This window comes from Panthera uncia, assembly GCF_023721935.1.
Source record: "Panthera uncia isolate 11264 chromosome A3 unlocalized genomic scaffold, Puncia_PCG_1.0 HiC_scaffold_12, whole genome shotgun sequence".
In the NCBI taxonomy this organism is placed as follows: Eukaryota; Metazoa; Chordata; class Mammalia; order Carnivora; family Felidae; genus Panthera; species Panthera uncia.
The window spans coordinates 1,869,893-1,892,826 of record NW_026057579.1 but is presented as its reverse complement, the minus strand read 5'-3'; the positions used below and the strand labels follow the sequence as shown (position 1 = coordinate 1,892,826).

The following is a 22,934-nucleotide window of genomic DNA, read 5'->3' as shown; positions in this document are numbered from 1 at the left end:
TACACAAAAAGAAAAAATTCTATTCAGCCAAAAATAGCAGTAATTCCTTTAGTGATAGTGAAAGTTGTTCTACACAATAACCCTCCTCTCTCTTGTCTCCCTCATACCAGCCACAAAGGTTTTCAAAGGTAAGTGCAGATTAATTTGTTTATTTTTCTTTATATTTTATATTTTTGCTATTATTTTATATTATATTAAATCATATAATTTTTATATGAATATTTTTGGGTTGTAGAATGAATCATCTGAGTTTCCATTTCTTATGGGGAAATTAACTTTGATATACAAGTGCTTTGGATTACAAGCATGTTTCTAGAACGAATTATGCTTGCAAACCAAGGTTTTACTGTATCCAAAATGTCCAAGATTAAAAAAAAAGAAAAAAAATCACTCATCCAAGAATGAAGAAAATCACAACGTGAATGAATGAGAAAAGACAATCAATAGATGCTAATAATGAGATAAATCAAATGTTGGAATTGTCTGATAATTATGTTAAAGCAGCTATCATAAAAATGCTTCATCAATCATTTACAAATACTCTTGAAACAAATCGAAAATAAATATTACAGCAAAGAAATAGAAAGTATAAAAAAACTAAATGAGGGACGCCTGGGTGGCTCAGTCAGTTGAGTATCTGATTCTTTTGTTTATTTATTTTTGAGAGAAATAGAGCACAAATGGGGGAGGGGTAGAGAGAGGGGGAGACACAGAATCCAAAGCAGCCTCCAGGCGCTGAGCTGTCAGCACTGAGCCAGACCCAGTTTCAAACTCACAAACTGTGAGATCATGACCTGAGCTGGAGTTGGGCACTTAACTGACTGAGTCACCCAGGCATCCCTTGACTCTTGATCTCAGCTCAGGTCTTGATCTCAGGGTTGTGAATTCAAGGCCTACGTTGGGCTACACGGCATGAAGCCTACTTAAAAACAAAAAACAAAACAAAACAAACCAGCAACAACTAATTCGAAATTATAGAACTGAAAGATACATGAGTAAAATTAAAACAAACCAAAACCATAAGAGCTCAATAATAAAGTGAGGATAACAGAGTTTAGAATCAGTGAACTTGAGGAACAGACCAATGGAACTTACTCAAGCTTAACTATTGGAGAAAATAGTCTGGAATAAAATTAATGGAATCTTAGGGACTTTGAGACATATAATTAAAAAAAAAAAGTAGCAATCATATCATTATCACCAGAGGAGAAAGAGAAGAACTAAAAAAATATTCAAAGAAATAATAGTTGAAAACTTTCCTAACTTGGCAAAATACATAAACCTACAAATTTAAGAAGTTATTTCACAAAAAAAGACAAACCCAAAGAAATCCACTCCAAAACGTACAATTAAACTTCTGAAAACTAAACACAGACAAAATATTTTGAAAGCAGCCAGCGAGAAATAACTTTACTTATAGAGGAACACCAATATGAAACACAGCAGATTTCTTACCTGAGGTTCTGTGGAGACCAGAAGGAAGTGGCACAATATTTTTCAAATATTAAAAGGACTGTCAACCCAGAATCCTATACCCAGTGAAATATTCTTCAATAATGAAAGGGAAATCAGTTTTATTAATTTTTAGTTTATTTTTATTTTTAAAGTTTATTTATTTTGAGAGACAGAGCACAAGCTGGGGAGGGGCAGAGACAGAGAGGGACAGAGGATCCCAAGCAGGCTCTGCACTGACAGCAGTGAGCCCAATAACCATGAAATCATGACCTGAGCAGAAGTCAGAGGCTTAACCAACTGAGCCACCCAGGCACCCCAAAAAGAATATTTTCTAAACAGAAAGACAATGGTAAAAGAAGGAAACTTAGAACATCAGGAAGAAAGAACACAATAAGCAAAAATATTGCTGTATACAATAGACTCTGCTTGAGTTTTATAAATTTCTAAGTTGACAGTTGCAAAAATTATAACACTATTTTATGTGGTTCTAAATGTATGTAAAGTAGGGGCGCTTGGGTGGCTCAGTCAGTTAAGCGTCCGACTTCACCTCAGGTCATGATCTCATGGTTGGTGGCTTCAAGCCCCGCGTCAGGCTCTGTGCTGTTAGTTCAGAGCCTGGAGCTTGCTTCAGATTCTGTCTCCCTCTCTCTCTGTCCCTCTCCCACTCACTCTCTGTCTCTATCAAAAAATGAGTAAACAGCAAACTATATATATTTAAATGTATGTAAAGTAAATGTTTAACACAATTTTAAGCAGGGAGGGTATTTTTTACCTGTTGTATAGTTTTTTTAGTGATTGCTCTAGGTATTACAGTATATATACATATCACAGTCTACTGGTGTCATCATTTTACCAGCTTAAGTATAGAAGCCTTAACTCCCTTTATGTCTCTGCCCTCCCTGTTTATAATTGTCTTAAGTATTTACTCTACATACATTTAGGGGCACTTGGGTGGCCCGGTTGATTAAACATTTGGTTCTTGGTTTCAGCTCAGGTCATGATCTCACAGTTTGTGATTTAGAGCCCTGCATCAAGATCTGCACTGACAGCATGGAGCCTGCTTGGAATTCTCTGTCTCCCTCTCTCTCTGGCCCTCCCCTGCTCTCTCTGTATCTCTGTCTCTCTAAATAAATAAATAAATAAATAAATAAATAAATATTTTTTTAAATACTAAAAAAAAAAAATAAAAAATACTATAGACAAAGGGGAAGTGGGGAATTACTGTTTAAGTGGTACAGAGTTTCTGTATGAGATGAAAGATTCTATAAATGGGTAGTGGTGATCGTTGCACAACATTGTGAATGTACTTAATGCTCCTGAATTACACACTTAGAAATGTTTAAAAATGGTAATTTTTATGTTATGCATATTTTACCAACAAGGAAAAAAATAGGTAAATTTAAAAAACACTATAGAAGTGGCAATCAATTTTGCAATATATCAGTGTATCAAATCAACACATTGTACACCTTAAACTTACACAATGTTACATGTCAATTATATCTCAATAAAATTGGGGAAAAACACTATAGATAAATTAGAATTTTCAAAAATGTTCAAGTAACTAACATGATGGCAGGAAAAAAGAAACTACAGAAATGGAAAACAGTACACACAGAAAACAAATAAAATGGCACAATTAAGTTGTATCATATCAATAATTACATTAAATATTAATAGTCTAGTATACCAATTAAAGGATAAAATTGGAAGAATGATTTAAGAACATGGCCTAACTATATGATGTCTACAATAAGGTCATTTCAAGTACAATGATAGAGGCAAGTTAAATGAAAAGGATTTAAAAAGATACATCATACAAATGTTAAAGGAAAACATGAGTGACTATATTATTATCACATATAGAAGACTCAAGAACAAAGAAAATTATCAGAGATAGAAATGGCCATATTGTGATAAAAGGGTCAGTTCACCAAGAAGACATGGCAATTCAAAATATGCATGCACCAGACAACAGAGCCGCAAATAAAATGTGAAACAAAAACTGATAGAACTAAAATAGGTAAATTCACAATAATAGTTGGAGACTTCAACACCCTTCTCTCAACAGCTGGTAGAACAACTAGACAAAATCAGCAGGGATATAACAGAACTCAACACCAACAACCAGTAGGATCTGGTCAACATTTATAGAATACTTCACCCGATAATAGCTACATACATATTCTTATCAAGTGCTCATGGAACACATACCATAATAGATCATTTCCTGGGCCATTAAACAATTCTCACTCAAAAGAAATGAAATTAAAAACAAAAAGATGAAATCCTACCGACTATGTTGTCCAACCACAATGGAATCAAACTAGAAATAAGTAACAGAAAGATAACAGGAAAATTTCCAAACACTTGGAACTAAGCACACTTCTAAATAATGCATGGGTCAAAGAAAAAGTCTCACCTCAAAGAACTAGGAAAAGAAGTGCAAAACAAACTCAAAGCAAGCAGAGGAAGGAAATAATAGATATAAAAGCTGGCAGCAATAAAAGCGAAAATAGGAAAACAATAGAGAAAATCTATAAAAGAAAACCTCTAGCAAGATTGACAAAGAATAAAAGAGGCATGACACTAATTATAAATACCAGGAATGAAACAGGGAATATCACTACAGACCCTGTAGACATTAAAAAGATAACAAGGAAATACTACTACAACTGTATACATATAAATAGTTCCTCAAAAAAACACTCAACTACTGCAACTCACTCTATATGAAATATATTATTTGAGTAGTCCTAAGGCTATTAAGGAAATTGAATTCATAATTTTGAAACTCTCAAAAAAGAAATCTCTAGACTCACATGGTTTCACTGGAGAATTCTGCCAAATCTTTAAAGAGTAATTAATGCCAATTCTATACAATCCCTTCCAGTTTAAAATATGAAATGATGAATACTTCACAATTCATTCTGTGAAGCTAGTATTACCCTGACACCAAAACCAGATAAAGATAGTAAGCCAAAACAAAACTATAGACCAATATCTCATGAGCTTAGTTGCAAAAATGCTCACAGAATAGTAAATTGATTCCTGCAATACATAAAAGATTTATATATCATAATGTAGAGGGGTTTATTTTAGGAATACAAGGTGGGTTGAATGTTCAAAAATCAACAAATGTAATCAACCATATCAACAGGTTAAAGAAGAAAAATCATATGATCATATCAATTGATGCAGAAAAGGCATTTGGTAACATCCAACATCCATTCATGATTAAAAGCCTTAGTAAGCTAAGCATAAGGGGGGAATTCCTCATCTTGTTAAAGAAAGACTATAAAAACCTACAGCTAATGTCATAACTACTGGTGAAAGGTTAAAAAGACTGAATACTTCTCCCTAAGATGTCCTAGAATGTCCACTCTCACCACCTAGTGAAGCAACAGGAAGTGCTAGCCAGTTCAGTAAAGCAAGAAAGAGAAATTGGAAAGGAGGAAATAATACTGTCCCTATTTGCCAATAACATTAGTGTCTATGTAGAAAATTCCAAGGAATCTACACACATACATACACAGTCCCAAAACTTAATAACTAAGTTCAGCAAGGTCACAAGGTGCAAGATTAACACACAAAACCCAATTATATTTCAATATACTAACAACATTAGTTGAGGAAACAAATTAAAAACAATGACATTTATAATTGCTTCCAAAGAAAAATGCTTAGGTGTAAATCTTATGAAACGTATACAGGGTCTATATTCTGAAAATTATAAAATACTGATGAAAGAAAAATACCTAAATAAATGGATAAATATACTGTATTCATAAATTGAAAGAGTAAAGATGTCAACTCCCAAATTGATTACTATAGATTTAATGCAATTCTGATTAAAATCTCAGCAAGGTATTTTGTAACATAGGCAATTTTGCTGTAAAATTTATATGTAAAGGTGTAGGAACTGTAATAGCTAAAACAACTTTGAAAAAGAAGAATAAAATGGGAGGAATCACTCTATGCAATGTTAAATCTCAGTGTACAGTGACAGCAATCAAGACTGTATAGTATTGGCACAGGGATAGACACAAAGATCAATGGAATAGAATAAAGAACCCAGAAATAGGCTGACACGAATATGCCCAAGTGATTTTTAACAAAGGTGCAAAAGAAATCAATAGAGGAAGAATAGCCTTTCAGCAAATAGAGTCATAAAGTATTTTGAGCATTCATAGCTGCCCCCCCCCCCCCCCCCCCAATAACCTTGGTATAAGTCTCACAGTTTTTACAAAAATGTTGTCAGGGCACCTGGGTGGTTCAGTCAGTTGAGCATCTGACTCATGGTTTTGGCTCAGGTCATGATCTTATGATCCAACCCTGTGTTGGGTTCTGCGCTGACAGTGTAGACCCTACTTGGGATTCTCTCTCCCTTTCTCTTTGCCCCTCCTCTCTCTCTCTCTCTCTCTCTCTCTCTCTCTCTCTCTCTCTCAAAATAAATAAACATTAAAAAAAAATCCCAAAACAGATCACTGACTTAAATGTCAGACAAGTAATACAAAATTTAAAACTTAAAAAAAATAGGCAAAAATCATCGGGACTTAGGGCTAAGCAAAGAATTTTTAGATTTGACACCAAAAGCACAATACATAAAATGAAAAATTGATTAAGTTGAATCTCATCAAAATTAAGAACTTTTGCTCTGTGAAACGTCCTGTAAAGAGAATGAAAAAGACAACTATAGACTGAGAGAATATATTTGCAGACCACTTATCTGCCAAAGAACTTGTATCTAGAGTATATAAAGAACTCTCAAAACTCAACAGTAAAAAACCAAACAATCTAATCAGAAAAAAGCAAAGGACATGAACATAATTATCACTGAAGAGGGTATACAGACAACAAATAAGCACATAAAAAGCTGTCCAACAATCATTAACAATTAGCAAAATAAGAATTTAAAATTTTTTTTTTAATGTTTATTTATTTTTGAGACAGAGAGAGACAGAGCATGAACGGGGGAGGGTCACAGAGAGAAGGAGACACAGAATCTGAAACAGGCTCCAGGCTCTGAGCTGTCAGCACAGAGCCCGACGCGGGGCTCGAACCCACGAACCGTGAGATCATGACCTGAGCCGAAGTCGGACGCCTAACCGACTGAGCCACCCAGGCGCCCCAGCAAAATAAGAATTTAAACAATAATATCACTACACACCTGTTAGGATGGCTAAAATAAAATATAGTGATATACCAAATGCAAGTAGGGATGCAGAGAAACTGGATCACTCATACATTGCTGGTGGGAATGTAAAAAGATACAGCCATTCTTCTGAAGCAGAGTTTGGCAGTTTCATACAAAACTAAACCTGCACTTGCCATGTAACCCAGAAATTGCACTTTTGGGGCATTTATCCCAGAGAAATGAGAACTTATGTTCACACAAAAACCTGTACACAAATGCTCACAGAAGTTTTATTTGTGTTAGCCCCAAACAGGAAACAACACCAATGTCCTTCAACAGGTGGCTGGTTAAAAAACAAAAACAAAAACAAAAAATGTCGTACAGTCATACCATAGCATACTACTCAGCAATAAAAAGGAATGAACTATTATACATGCAACATCCTGAATGAATCTCAAGGGAATTATGCTGGAGTGTGGGGAAGCCAGTCTCATAGTTTCCTTTTATATCACATTCTTGAATAATGAAATTCTAGAGATGGAGAACAGATTTTGAATGTTGCCAGGGATTAGGGATAGTAGGAGGGATAGGCTGACTGTGGCTACAAAAGAGTAATATGAGGGATCTTTGTGATGGAACTCTTCTGTCTCTTGATTGTGGTAGCCACACAATTCTACATATGTAATAAAATTGCATAGAAGCTTGCCTGTGCACACACACAAGTGCATATAAAACTGGTGAAAGCTAGAGGAGAAAGCAGGAAAAAACCTCTCTGGCCTTAGCCACAGCAATTTCTTACCTGACACATCTCCAAAGGCAAGGGAATTGAAAGCAAAAATGAACTATTGGGACCTCATCAAGATAAAAAGCTTCTGCACTGCAAAGGAAACAATCAACAAAACTAAAAGGCAACCAACGGAATGGGAAAAGATATTTGCAAATGACATAGCGGACAAAGGGCTAGTATCAAAATCTATAAAGAACTCACCAAACTCCACACTCGAAAAACAAATAATCCAGTGAAGAAATGGGCAGGAGACATGAATAGACACTTTTCTAAAGAAGACATCCAGATGGCCAATAGGCACATGAAAAGATGCTCAACATCACTCCCCATCAGGGAAATACAAATCAAGACCACACTGAGATATCACCTTACCCCGGTCAGAGTAGCTAAAATGAACAAATCAGGAGACTATAGATGCTGGTGAGGATGTAGAGAAACAGGAACCCTCTTGCTCTGTTGGTGGGAATGCAAACTGGTGTGGCCACTCTGGAAAACAGTGTGGAGGTTCCTCAAAAAATTAAAAATAGATCTACCCTATGACCCAGCAATAGCACTGCTAGGAATTTACCCAAGGGATACAGGAGTGCTGATGCATAGGGGCACTTGTACCCCAATATTTATAGCAGCACTTTCAACAATAGCTAAATTATGGAAAGAGCCTAAATGTCCATCAACTGACAAATGGACAAAGAAGTTGTGGTTTATATATACAGTGGAACGCTACTTAGCAATGAGAAAGAATGAAATATGGCCTTTTGTAGCAACGTGGATGGAACTAAAGAGTGTTATGCTAAGTGAAATAAGTCAGGCAGAGAAAGACAGATGCCATATGTTTCCACTCTTATGTGGATCCTGAGAAACTTGACAGAAGACCATGGGGGAGGGGAAGGGGAAAAAAAAGTTACAGAGAGGGAAGGAGGCAAACCATAAGAGACTCTTAAATACTGAGAATAAACTGAGGGTTGATGGGGGGCGGCGGGGAGGGGAAAGTGGGTGATGGGCCTTGAGGAGGGCACCTGTTGGGATGAGCACTGGGTGTTGTATGGAAACCAATTTGACAATAAATTTCATATTAAAAAAAAAACTGGTGAAAACTGAATAATTCTATGGATTGTACCAGTGTTAATTTTTGGTTGCGATATTGCACTATGCAGTATCTTTCTGCATTATTTCTTATAACTGCATGTGAATCTACAGTATCTCAAAAAATTTTTTTAATTGGCTTTTTGAGGTAATTATGATGATGAAGGGGGAAAGGCACCACTCCTTTTATGTCCATAATTTTTTTATGTTTATTATTTATTTTTGAGACAGAGAGAGACAGAGAGGACAAGGGAGGGTTAGAGAGAGAGAGGAAGACACAGATTCTGAAGTAGGCTCCAGGCTCTGAGCTGTCATCACAGAGCCCGAGTCAGGGCCCAAACCCAAGAACCACGAGATCATGACCTGAGCCGAAGTCAGACGCTCAACCGACTGAGCCACCCATACATCCCCTATGTCTGTAATTATTATATCTACAGCCACTTCTCTTTGTTTTTAGGGTTACCTGGTTTACTTTTTCCAATGATTAATTCTGAGTTATGTTTTTTAAATTTTTTTAATTTTTTATTATTTTTTATTTTTTTTAATGAGTTATGTTTAATCCCCCTTTTTCTCTCCTGTCCATTTTCCTGTCAAATAATTAATACATCATTTGGATCTGATGCAAGATTATTTAGAGTTACATTTCAGTATAAAGACTTGTGGTTCTCAAACCTATGACTGATATTCCTCATCATCCCAAAGGCTGGGAGAGCATTATGGTTTTTGGGTACTCTTCAATAGCACATGGGAGGTGTGTAAAGAGTATGCTTTTGTTGCTACAAAAGACAAATGCCTCCATTACTAATTCTCTAAATCACTTTGAGTGTTGAAACCAATGGGGATATTTTTCTGCTCAACTCATTCTGAGCTCCTGCCTTTGCCCTTGGTTGAGAATCAGGCATTATTCTTTCTAAAAAGAGTAAAGGCTTACTAGAATTCAGAGAGTGTAGTGTTTACCAATAGAAATAAAGGTCAGAATATGAAGAAGACCACATAATTGATTACAAACATTTGAAAGGAGTAGTAACATATATCCTTGGCAAGTACAGTGTTGTTTTTACCCCCCTACCCTAGCCTATGCCATTCCAATCTGTCTGGAATGCCTTCTTTCCAGAAGGCATTTTGCTTAAGTGTCTGTGAATCCTTCTGACCCCTTTATCCTATAGATACAATCATTCCTTATGCTGTACTTCTTCTATAAAGAGTACCTACTTCTATATAAGTATGTATATAAGATAGAAAGAGGTACAGTACAGTGATTAAGAACTTGAACTCTGAAGCAAAAACAAAACACTCAAACCAAACCAGGTTTGAATCCCAGCTCCACTAGCTGTGTGACAGTGAGCAAGGTATTTAACCGCTTGTTGCTTTAATTTCCTCATCTATAAAGCGGCATGGGAGTTTACCTCATAGAGTTATTGTAAGGATTAAATTAATGTATGTAAAATGCTTACTAAAGTACCTGGCATATAATAAGCACTACAAAATTGTTAACTGTTATCTTCATTTTCATGTTTATTTTACTTAATTAGATCATAATCTACTTGAGGGCAGTGTAAGTTATCTATTGCTATATTCAAATTATTCCAAAACTTAATGGCTAAAACAACAAACATGATCTCATGGTTTTTGTGGGTCAGGAATTCAGGAGCAGCTAGTTGAGTCCTCTGGTTCAAGGTTTCTTATAAGGCTGTAATCAAGATGTTAGCTATGCTGGTAGTGTAGTTGTCTGAAGGCTCAACTATGCTGGTGATGTAGTTATTGGAAGGCTCACATGGTTGCTAGCATGATTAAATTCCTCATAGATGGACTGAGGCCTCAGTTCCTCAGAGGCCACCCTTTGTTTCTTGCCACTGGGCCTCTCCATAGGGGCTGCTCACAACATGGCAGTGGCTTCCATCAAATGAACAAGTTGGAGAAGGTGAGCAAGACAGAAGTCACCCTATTTTTATAACCTGACCTCAGAAGTGACATCCCTCACCTTTCCTGCATTGTTTTTAGAAATGAGTCACTAGGTCTAGCCCACATTCAAGGTGAGGGGATTACACAAGAGCAAGGCTAAGAGGAGGCAGGAATCATTAGGATCCAACTTAGAGGCTGCCTCCCAATTATTCCCATTCCTCCCACGTGCAAAATGCACTCATTGCCTCCCAATGTTCCCAAAAGTCTCATCCCAATATAGGCAGAGACTATATTTTATTCATATTTGTAACTACAGCCACCTTTTTTTTTTTTTACTGATTTGAGCAAAAGAAAAAGGGTATTCTTTTGGGGAATGAAAGAAAAGTGGAGAACCTCATGTCGCTAAAACTTAAGCTATATGAATAAAATTCTATAAATAGGGGTGCATGGGTGGCTCAGTCAGTTAAGCGTTCAACTCTTGGTTTTGGCTTAGGTCACGGATCTCAAGAACTGTGAGACTGAGCCCCACATCAGGCTCTTTGCTTACAGTACAGAGACTGCTTAGGATTGTCTCTCCCTCTTTCTGCCAAAATAAAATAAATAAATAAATAAGCAAACATTTTTTAAAATAATAAATAAAATTCTATTAAAAATGTAATAAAGAACAAGATTTTTCTTAGCTGATATTTTGAATGCCCTGAAATTTTTGGAGAATTTAATAACTACAGAAATTTTAAGGATTCAGCATTTTATTTCATTTCCATGTTTGGTTTGAATGTGAAGATATTTCAAGAGATCAGAAGGTAAAACCTAATCTTGCATCTTAAATTTCTGTAAGCTCATTCATATATTCCTTATCTTCTCTGTTTACAGTTGGATTCATGATAGCAAGGGATGTAGATATTTTAAACTCTTTTTTCTGAATAAACTCCTGATCATGGATGTCCAATAAGGTACAACTAACTAAAACGCATCATTGCATTGAGATAGAACTTTTCTCATCCAGCCATATCTAGGGCATTCCTCCAATCTCTAACTATAGGTGCATTCATCTGTGAAGTGGAAGGAACATAGTAGGTATATGCCATACCAGGTGACTCTGTCTCTATCTCTCTTCTCACCATGCACATGTTTCTGAGGCATAAGCAAAACCACAAAACCAACTGCTTTGCCCTGGAGCCTCTCCTTAGATCTTCAACAGCCTGTTGAAGCAGGACATTTGGAGAAGGGACAAGGGGAGGGTATTTTTCCTTTTATTTTTTTTTATTAAAAATTTTTTTAACGTTTTTATTTATTTTTGAGACAGAGAGAGACAGAGCATGAATGGGGGAGGGGCAGAGAGAGGGAGACACAGAATCGGAAGCAGGCTCCAGGCTCTGAGCCATCAGCCCAGAGCCCGACGCAGGGCTCGAACTCACAGACTGTGAGATGTGACCTGAGCCAAAGTCGGACGCTTAACCGACTGAGCCACCCAGGCGCCCCAGGTATTTTTCCTTTTAAAGAGCTGAGTTCAATGCCCGTGAGGAAAACCAGAGGAATTGAACCTGGTGGACAAGGTGTATATTTAAATGGCAAAATAATTAAAATCTATTTTTCTTGTTTTTTTTTTTATTTTACCAGTCCAGTGGGCCAAAAAACATATTTTTCTCTTTAAAAACCCTGAGATTTTAAGGGTGCCTGGTTGGCTCAGTCAGTTAAGTGTCCAACATCAACTCAAGTCATGATCTCATGGTTCATGAGTTCGAGCCATGCCTCGGGCTCTGTGCTGACAGCTCAGAGCCTAGAGCCTGCTTCAGATTCTGTGTCTCCCTCTCTCTCTGCCCCTCCCCTGCTCACACTCTGTCTCTCTCCCTCTCAAAAATAAATAAACATTAAAAAAATGTTTTTAAACTACTTCCTAGCATGAACTTTCAGTTCTGGTCTAAATCAGTCTCATTTTCTCTTCTCACACTGTTCTTGCTCTTGTCCCCACCCGTCTGCCAATCTAATACAATTCTCCCAATCTCCTGAAGTCTGATCCGATGCTTCAGACCCCCAGCTGATTTTTCCTCAAAGCCTCCCTACATCACGAGAGCTGTCCTGGATCTCCCCTCTGTGGATTTCTCTTATAGATAGAATTTTCAGTGCTTAATTTTTTTTCCCTAACCTAATACTCTCTTTTTAGTTATCACATAACATTTTCATGAGTGAGTTCTATCATAAAGCTATAGCCTCAGGATATTTGTTTTGCAATTTTAGAGATTAATGGATTATGAAGTCCAGATATTCCTACAGATGCTGTACAATGCTGCCAAGTGGTGGTAAATAGTGCTGCATATTCTTGAGATTGAAGGGTACAGGAGCAGAAGAATGTGTTTTTCATGAATTAAATGGTGGGTTTCTGCATGACTTTATATTAAACTTAGAATTTCAAATCATAGTACCTAAGCAAACTAAAACAACTTGCAATTACAGTAAAAGGTGTATATACCTTTAGCACATCCTACTAAAAAATATGTGTGTGTGCATTTGCCTGTACACCTGTATGTTTGTATTCTATGATATATGTGGATTTCTTTCCTCATGGTTTTCTTTTTAACGTTTATTCATCTTTGAGAGAGAGAGAGACAGAAAGACAGAGTGCCAGCGGGGAAGGGGGCAGAGAGAGAAGAGACACAGAATCTGAAGGAGGTCCAGGCTCTGAGCTGTCAGCACAGAGCCCAATGTGGGGCTCAAACTCATGAACTGCAAGATCGTGACCTGAGTTGAAGTCAGAAACTTAACCAGCTGAGTCACCCAGGCTCCCCCCTCATGATTTCTTAATTATTTCTAAATCCCTTTAATTTTCAAATTTCCCTGAATATTTACTTAAACTAAGTCATTTTGCAGGCAGTTTGTCAAGTTTGCTACTTCTTCTGGCAAGAGTTTTGTGCAGCTACTCCTGAGGCTCAGAAGTAAAACATCTATGTGCTTTTGAACTAAATTGCACTAAGAGTCACAGGTTTTTTCACCCCTCCCTGGGCAGCTACTCACATAATTTTCTATTCTCTCTCTTACTTTGCTCTCTGGCCATTTCTCCACACAAAATACACGAAACACTATTTTATAGTCAGCAGCCAAAACTGCTTGTATATTTTCCTCCAAACAGAAGATAATACTAAGCCACTTAGGAAAATCTATCTTGATTTTACCCACTCTCATGACCATCTCAGGGAGGGAGCCAGTTTGGCAATTTTTATTTGCTGACCTAAGTTGCCAATTTAACAACTCTTACCAGTTTCCCCTGGCAAATTACAGTGTGTGTGTGTGTGTGTGTGTGTGTGTGTGTGTGTGTCTTGTTTCAGTACTTCACTTCTTATTAAATTTAAAGTGACAGTACTCGTTGGCAGGGGGAGGGGAGGGGGGAGAGGAGAAAAATAGCTGGTTTCATCATACTCTATGTCTAAATTGTAGGTTTCTCTTTAATTTTCTCTTTCCTGCACCTCTCCCAACTTAGCATAAGTGTTTAAATAGTATAGTACTACTGAATTAAAATTCTGTTTATAATACAAAAATTATAATATTTAAGGTATTGACTATTACAAAAAGTTCTAGGAGTGCCTGACTACCTCAGTCAGTGGAGCATGTGACTCTCGATCTCAGGGTTGTAAGTTCGAGCCCCACATTGGGTGTAGAGATTACTTAAAGAATAAAATCTTTCCCAAAAAAGTTATAGGTGTTTCCTTTTATATTAATTACCATTAATATTAACCATAATCTTATAAATTTCATTTGTTGGAAATGAAATTTTTAATTTTATGACTAATGCATAATCAGCAATTTGACAAATTACATTTTAAATATCTGATGAGCGTTTAAGACAGTGCAACTGCTTAATTTCTTAACACATTGCCCTTTACTTACACAAGAGAAAAGGGCTCTCTCTCAGACACCCCATGTTCTTGCTGTGATCTGAGTCCTAGTTTTCCCTTTAGAATTAATGAAGTGCCTAAAAATAAAATAGTCATAATAATAAATTAAAAATAAAGAATTAATGGAGTGCCTAAAATCCATGACTCAACATACTATAGGAGAAGTGATAAAGCATTGATTCAACAACTCCCAAGAATGAAAACTCTTCCTGGGCTGGTCTTCCTGTCTCAATATCCAGCTCTCTGGACCCAGAATGAGTTGAGAGGAAATGTCATGATAGCGTTGCTGTATTAGTTTTCTATCGCTACATAGCAAATTATCCCAAAATTTAGCAGCTTAAAACAGCAAACATTAATTATCTCACATAGTTTCTGAGGTTCAGAAATCCAAGAGTGGCTTACCTGGGTGGTTCTGGCTCAGCATCTGAAAAACAGAGGATTCTTTTAAGTATATACATACAAATGTGCAAACAAGTGAGCACATTTTATTTTACATGAATGTTAATTATACTTAATCAGAATGTATCCTGTGTTTCATTATCATGTCAATTGATTTCTCATCTTTTTTTAAATTGAGGTATAATTAGCATACAATGTTATATTAGTTTCAGGTATGTAACATTGATTCACCAATTCTATACATTACTCAGTGCTCACCATGACAAGTGTAGTTACCATCTGTCACTATACATTATTACAATATTATTAACTATACTCCCTATACAGTACTTTTCATCTCTGTGACTTATTTATTTTATAAATTATAAATTGTACCTCTTAATCCCCTTTATCTATCTCAGCCACCCCTCTGCCTACTTTCCTTCTGGCAACCATCAGTTTGTTCTCTGCATTTTTAAATGAGTGTTTCTGTTTGTTTGTTCATTTGTTTTGTTTTTTAGATCCACATATAAGTGAAATCATATGGAATTTGACTTTCTCTGACTTATTTCACTTAGTATAATACACTCTAGATCTATCCATGTTGTCACAAGTGGCAAAATCTCATTAATTTTTATGGCTGAGTAATATTCCATTGTATATATATTCCACATCTTCTTTATCTGTTCATCTCTCAATGGACACTTGGGCTGCTTCCATACCTTGGCTGTTGTCAATAATGCTGCAATAATCATATGGGTGCATACATTCTTTTGAATTAGTAGGTTTAAAAAAATTTTTTTAAGTTTTACTTATTTAAGTAATCTCTACACCCAATGTGGGGCTTGAACTCATTACCCTGAGATCAAGAGTTGTATGCTCTTCCAATTGAGCCAGTGGGCACCCCTTGAATTAGTATTTTCATTTTAGGGGGTAGATACCCAAATGGTAGAATTACTGGATCATATAGTATTTGTATTTTTAATTTTTTGAGGATCCTTCCTACTGTTTTCCACAATGGTCACACCAATTTACATTCCCACAAATGGTGCACAAGAGTTCCTTATTCTCCACATCCTCACCAACACTTGTTATTTCTTGTCTTTTTGATACTAGTCATTCTGACAGATGTGAAGTGATATCTCATTGTTGTTTTGATTTGCATTTCCATAATGATTAGTGATGTTGAGCATCTTTTATTGTGTCACGCGTATGTTGTTTTGTATATAATCATCTGTATGTCTTCTTTGAAGTAATGTCTATTCAGGTACTTTGTCCATTTTTTAATCAGATTGTTTGGGGGGTTTTGGTGTTGGTGTTGAGTTATATAACTTCCTTTTTTTAATGTTTATTTATTTTTGAGGCAGAGAGAGAGACAGAGCATGAATGGGGGAGGGTCAGAGAGAGAGAGAGACACAATCTGAAACAGGCTCCAGGCTCTGAGCTGTCAGCACAGAACCCAACGCGGGGCTTGAACTCACAAACCGCAGGATCATGACCTGAGCCGAAGTTGGACGCTTAACCAACTGAGCCACCCAGGCGCCCCTATAACTTCTTTACATATTTTTGATATTAACCCCTTGTTGGATATATCATTTACAAATATCTTAACTAGGTTAATCCATTAACTAGATCGCCTTTTTGTTTTGTGTAAGGAAACTTCATTTATAATGGAGTCAGGAAGCCCTGAAGGGGGAACTTTCACCCATGTATACCTAAATGAGGTTTCCTTAATTTTATACTGCAGCAACATAGCAAATAATAAAGGGAAAAAAATTAAAACATCAGTCACAAATCATGGAAAGATTAAGCAGAGAGCCATTAAAAAGAAATGGACAATCCATTGTAGAAAAATGAAGAAGATGATGATTTCAAAGGGCAAAGAACAGGGAATCAAAAGTTTGGGGTTCCAGCCCAGTTCTCTCAATTGTTTGGCTTTAGGTAAGACATTTACTTCTCTGTGACTTTGTTCCCTCATCTATAAATTAAGGAGGTTGGAAAATCATGGTATCTGAGATCTCTTTCTGATATGATGTGGTTCTGAATTAAAAAAAAAAAATTTAATGATGTGGTTCTATGCATCTAAGCTCTAGTTGGCAAGACATAGTGGTATACAATAAAGTAATGGAAAGTCAGCAAAATTCACAATTTAAGGAAGCTGAAGAAAATTTTCTGAAGCAAAAACAAAATTTAGAGGTAAAATTTAAGTTGTCTCCAAGAATAATCCTCAAAGAGAGATTCCCATCACTCTCCATCACTAGTCAAGCAAATATGAGAGAATAATCCAACATAAATGAGACAATAAACACAACCATAATTGTAATTAAATATATGAAATCTGCATTTTCAAAAGATTATGATAATGAAGTTAATAAAGATAGAGTAGATTTGAACAATATAATGAATAACATGTAACTGATATAAAATCTGTAAATTTTTTCAAATGAAAAGATGCAAATGAATCTTTTATAAAAACTACACATAAGCATAAAGAGCCTCAATGTATAAATGACTTCATATAATTTCAAATAATTTTTTTAAGTACCCAACCATAAAGAAACTGGTAAAACATTATTTTTAAAAAGATTCTCTTCAGAGAGGAAATACAGAATATAAAAATGAAATTTTTAATTAGCTTTGATGTATAGTTATAATAAACTACACATATGTAAAGTGTACACCTTGATAAGTTTTGACATAGGTATATACCCATGAAACCATTGCCACAATCCGCAATGAGCACAGTCATCACCCCCAGGTTCCTTGTGCCCCTTGATAATCCCTTTCCTGTACTGCCCTGTCTTCTACCCATCTACATGATGTACTTTTTGTAATTCTAAATTTCTTTGCATATTCTAGAGTTTTATGTAGATAAAATTACATAGTATGTACTCTTTTGTGCCTGGCCTCTTACTCAGCATAATTATTTTAAGGTTCATCTATGTTATAGCATATATGAATAGTCATCCTTTTTTTTTTTTTTCTCAGTAGTATTGCATTACATGGATATACCACAATTTGTTTATTCACTCACCCACTGGTGCACATTTGGGTCATTTCTAGTTTGACACTTTTATGAATAAAGCCAATATGAATATTTGTGCACAAGTTACTGTATGGACATATACTTTAATTTCTCTTAGGTAAATATCTAGAAATAAAACGGATGGTAAGTTTATGGTGAATATGGTAAGGTTATGCTTAAATTTTAAGAAAGTGTCAAACTGTTTTTCAAAATGGTTGTACCACTTTTTATTCCTATCTCCACATCCTTCTATTCATATCCTTGCCAATGCTTGATATGGACAGTCTTCTAAATTTAAGACATTCTAATTGGGGTATAGCAGTGTCTCACTTTGGTTTTTAATTTGCATTTCCCTAATAGCTAATGATTTTAAACATCTCTTCATATGCTTATTTGCCATCTGTGGATCTTTAGTGATGAACCATCTTGTTTTGCCCATTTCTATGACAGATTGTCAGATTTTTAAAATTTTTAATAGTTTTGAGAATATTTATGTATCCTAGATCCAAGTCACTAACAATTATAGTGCCTATCTCATTTGTTTCTTACCTCCCAGGGATCACCTTCCTTCACTGCCCTAGGTGCAGTGTTGAAAACTATTGTTTCAAATATTTTGTCTGATTCTGTTGTTGTTTCAGGTGGGAGGATAAATCCACTTCGCATTGCTCCATGTTGGCCAAAAACTCAAGTCCATTAATCTTTTATAAAAACTACCCAATTATCTTAAAGAAGCTAAATTTTACCAAAAATTCCATGTAATTTTAAAATTACATTATTTTAGAGTACCAATTTACGTGAGGAAACAGTAAAAATAGGAAATAGTAAATAGTAAAAATTATCTTGAAAAGAATTCTCTTCAGGAGAAAGTCCAGAAATGATCATGGAATATATATTTTTAAAATTCATTTATTTAGTTTCAAGTTAGTTAACATACAGTGCACTCCTTATTGCTCATCATCCATGTAGCCCATCCCCCTACCCATCTCCCCTTGAACAACCCTCAGTTTGTTCTCTGTCTTTAAGGATCTTTTATGGTTTGCCTCCCTCTCTGTTTTTATCTTATTTTTGCTTCCCTTCCCTTGTGTTCATCAGTTTTGTTTCTTAAATTCCACATATGAGTGAAATCATACGATATTTGTCTTTCTCTGACTGACTTATTTCACTTAGCAGAATACCTCTCGTTCCATACATGTTGCAAATGTCAAGATTTCATTCTTTTTGATCACCAAGTAGTACTCCATTGTGTGTATGTGTGTGGTGTGTGTGTATACGTGTGTTTGTGTGTGTGTGTATACCACATCTTCTTTATTTTTTTTTATATATTTTTAATCATTTATTTTTGAGACAGAGAGAGCAAGTGGGGGGGGGGGAGGTGCGCAGAGAGATGGAGATAGAGGATTTGAAATAGATCATAGATCTCATAGTCCTGAGTTGGGCTCTGTGCTGACAGCTCGGAGCCTGGAGCCTGCTTTGGATTCTGTGTCTCCCTCTCTCTCTGCCCCTCCCCTGCTCATGCTCTGTCTCTCTCTCAAAAATAAATAAACATTCAAAAAAATTTTGTTAATTATTTTACCTACAGATCATAGTACATTAGCGTGGCTAGTAAATTATAGATATAACAATCAGTAATAATATCCAATGTTCTGAGCAAATATATGTATTTTTGTGGATCTGTTTATTTTGGCTAACTAATTAGCCTTCCATTTTTGTGTGACTCTTCCTCCTGATAAAAGGTATTAACTCATAATACCTACTTGATTTCTTTTTTACCTTGTCTTTGTAGATCTGAAATTCTTAACGCAAATTCTAACTAAATGAGATTCTAATGAGGTTGGAATGTGGTATATGATATATGTAAGAGTAGTTATTTTCTTTATTTAAAATTAACATATCTTTTTAATCATCTGTTCTTGAAAAAGAATCAGTTAAGATTAGCTTATCTTTCTTGACATTTATCTTATTGCTGTGTCATAAATATTTAAAACTCACAAAACAAATATAATACATTTTTGTTAAATAACTGGCTTAAGACAAAATAAAATTTAATTTTTTTAAAGGTAAGGGGAGTAGATTTAATTTACACAAAGGCTGTAAATTGATTTTAATTAACGTTATTTACAATGTGAAATTTACTGACAATGTTGAAAAGAAACGCTACAGAAAAGTTATAGATAAAACTACAAACCAAGCAATATGAATAAAAGTATGGCCTAAGACAGTTTTATTCAAAACAGTATAAAAAAGCATTTCCTTACTCACTGATATGATCAGGCTCCCATTGCAAAATTGCAAAATTATAGACATGTATTACTTCTTTATCTCTTTTATCAGACTACATAAACGCATTGAAAGTATTCTTTTTGAAACTAACACTGAAGAATGAAATTTACCTTTTTGTTGAAACCTGTGTTTGTTCTTTCGTTGGTTCAACACAAAGATTTCATTTTTAACTGAAATAGACAATTTCTGATGCTAGTTAAATAAGAAAAAAGCTTATTTACATATTTCAAAAAGTTTAATACTTCAACAAAATGCCCGTTGTTTCCCCCTGAATAACAGGATCCCACTTTTGCACAGAAATCCAGAACTTGTCTAGAGGTAGATCAGTAAATCTCATCTTGAGTATACTTATCAGCCTGCAGCTCACAAAGTCCTTTTCTCAAAGTCACATTTTCAGGCAGAAGATTCGGTGAGTGTAATTTAAGTCACTCCCTTGTGTTGACAAGGGAGGGAACATACCAAGGCTGTGGTTCTGTGGTTCTCCCAGGTGGTGTTCAAGAAGATGTGAAAGATGCAGAGGCCCTTCTCACTTCCAAATCCAATCAATAGGGGAAACATGTCAAGATTTCCTTTTGCAGCATAATTTGACAAAAGATTCCATTTCTTTTAAATCCAAGAATCTGGTCAGTTGTAGTCAAAATATTTCCTCTGAGCCTTTGTGATTCATTTTTTTCGCCCAAAACTCCTGTTGAGAATTCTTCCTCCACTAAGCCAGCAGATTTCTGCCTGTAGCAGATTTATGTGCCCTTTATCTAGGTGTTCACACAGTATAAAAAATTTTTCTCAGGTGAATTGTTCTTTCTTTAATAAAGTTGACCATTTTTGTCACATCATGCAGACTTTCAAAATTTCTTCATTAGCAGGCTTCAATACCAGCACCTCTCCGTGAAGAAAACTGTGTGTTGTGATCAAAATCAGATTTTCGCCTCTCCTGGAACCAACCACTGGTGAGCCCTGTCAGTCTAGATGCCTACACAGCTCCTCCAGGTCAGATCTTTTGATTCCAAATATGAAGACTAAGCACTAAATGTTATCTTTGTCTTAACTTGTTTGGACTGCTCTTTTTGCAGCAGAAAAGAAAAAAAAAAAGTTGTCAGTATTCACTATTTTTACAAATCTTAACAAATGTTATGATAAGACGTCTAATGGTAAAATCTGCTGACTCATTAACCTCCATACAAAAGCAATATTTGTTCAACTTATTGCACAAAACTTCTTTGACATAATGTTACATGTCATGTATATATACATGACATAATGTTACATGTCATGTAATCAGTATGTTGACTCACTGGGCTGCTGAAGAGGAACCAGCAGCTTATCCTAATATTTTACTCACTCTACTTTTACACACTGATGTTACTAGGTTCTCACCAACTGGGTGCCTTTTCCTTTCTGGACACTAAATAAATGCTACTAAATAATTTGCTTCCTGAACCTTTTCACTGATTATGATTGTTTGTTTGTTTGTTTGTTTTAAACAAGAGCTTTACTCTGTTTTGAGATTTCAGTACCATTTAAAACACTTGTCAGATGACTGTAATTTGGAGTTAAGTGTCTTTGCAGTTTGGGGGGAGACATTGCTTAATGTGTAAGTTGTTTAGCACAGACAATGCACAAAAGAATAGAGCAGCTTAGAAGACCAGACCCCCTTGTCTCTGAGTGCAATGAGGTGTCTCAAAAGATTGAAACACTTCATCATTAACTTTATCAGAAGGGTCCACAGATCCAGGTGCAGAACTGTTCTCTTCTATCTCATCTCTTGTCTTTAAAAAAAAGTCACCATATTGGACAAAACACATATGTTTAAAAACACAAACCCTAATAAAACATAAAATGATAGAATAATTAATATGTGAAAACAAGGGGCTCTGCATTTTCATTTTGCACTGGGTCTTGCAAATTATGTAACTGATCCTGTTCCAGGGAAGGAAGAAACAGCAAAATTCAAGTACAGGCTGACAGATTTCTCTTTAGGATATCCACAAGCTCCCAGAACTAACATGATGAGAGTTGGTGGGGAAGAGCTCTCCATCTCCAATGAAACTGGGTTTTTGCCAATTCTGGCAAATAGGGGATGAAGCAACTTTGATTTGATTTTGGAGCCCAACAACATTTCTTGCCTTTCAGGTGTTACAGAGCAAATTCTTACCCCTTTTGTGAAGATTTTATCTTATCAGTCTTCTGTTTAAAACTCTGTAGCGGTTCTCCATTATCTGGAAGCTAAAATACAAATACAAACCCTGTCATAAAGAATTTAAGCTTTGTGTGATCTAACATTACCCTAGTCCTGCTGTCCACCAAATTCTCTCTCCAGTCCCCAGTACCAAGTCTTCCCCCCTCTCCTGTTCCCCCTCCACTCAGATTCCATACCCGACTCCAAATGGTCAACCACTGATGCTAGTTTCTTGTGAGGGTGCAGAAACCTTAAATATATGTACAAGTAAATAATATGTACTTTGTTTCCTTTCTTACACAAAAGTTGCAAGCATAGTGGACTCAGAGTTCTATCCATTCTTTTACTTATGCTACTGTCTTTGGTCTGAGATATATTTCTATACCATCTCCATCACCAAGTCAGGCAGTCTTTGACACCCATTGTAAACACCTCTCCCCGAAGCTTTCTGAAATCTCACTAATTGCAATGAAAGATAATGTTCCTGGGAAATTAAACAGGCACTTTAAAATTAAACTGTAATTAGCCGTTTAACATGTCAGAAAGTACTTTGTTCTTATTTGACATAGCAAAAGACAGAGTCTATATATTCAGGAAAAATCATTTGGAATGGCTGTTATGTGACATTTTTGACTTAAAAATGTTATTTCATACGGGTAATCTGATAGATTTGAATTTAAATAAAACTTTTCCCTACCTCTTCAGTTTCCTATAGGATTCTTTCTTTTCCTACTGACAAACATAGCATTTAGTGACCTATATTCTTTTATTCCAATACTTTCCATCAACAATACTAATCCTGTATGAATCTAAGGCTTTCT

At 35.7% G+C, this 22,934-nt stretch overlaps 1 long non-coding RNA gene across 5 annotated transcripts in view; it reads left to right on the top strand.

Annotated features, from left to right (window-relative positions):
* LOC125937272 (uncharacterized) overlaps window positions 1-21,374 on the top strand; it is a 29,636-nt gene extending 8,262 nt beyond the window's left edge. For 3 of the 5 annotated variants that reach the window (XR_007462335.1, XR_007462332.1, XR_007462331.1), the window contains 2 exons: window positions 111-128; window positions 2,445-5,664. This is a non-coding gene — a long non-coding RNA (uncharacterized LOC125937272). Of the gene's footprint in view, window positions 1-110; window positions 129-2,444; window positions 5,665-20,797 lie in introns of those variants that run through there. The other 2 variants (XR_007462333.1, XR_007462334.1) reach the window with 2 other exon arrangements.
* The last annotated feature ends 1,560 nt before the right edge of the window (window positions 21,375-22,934 follow it).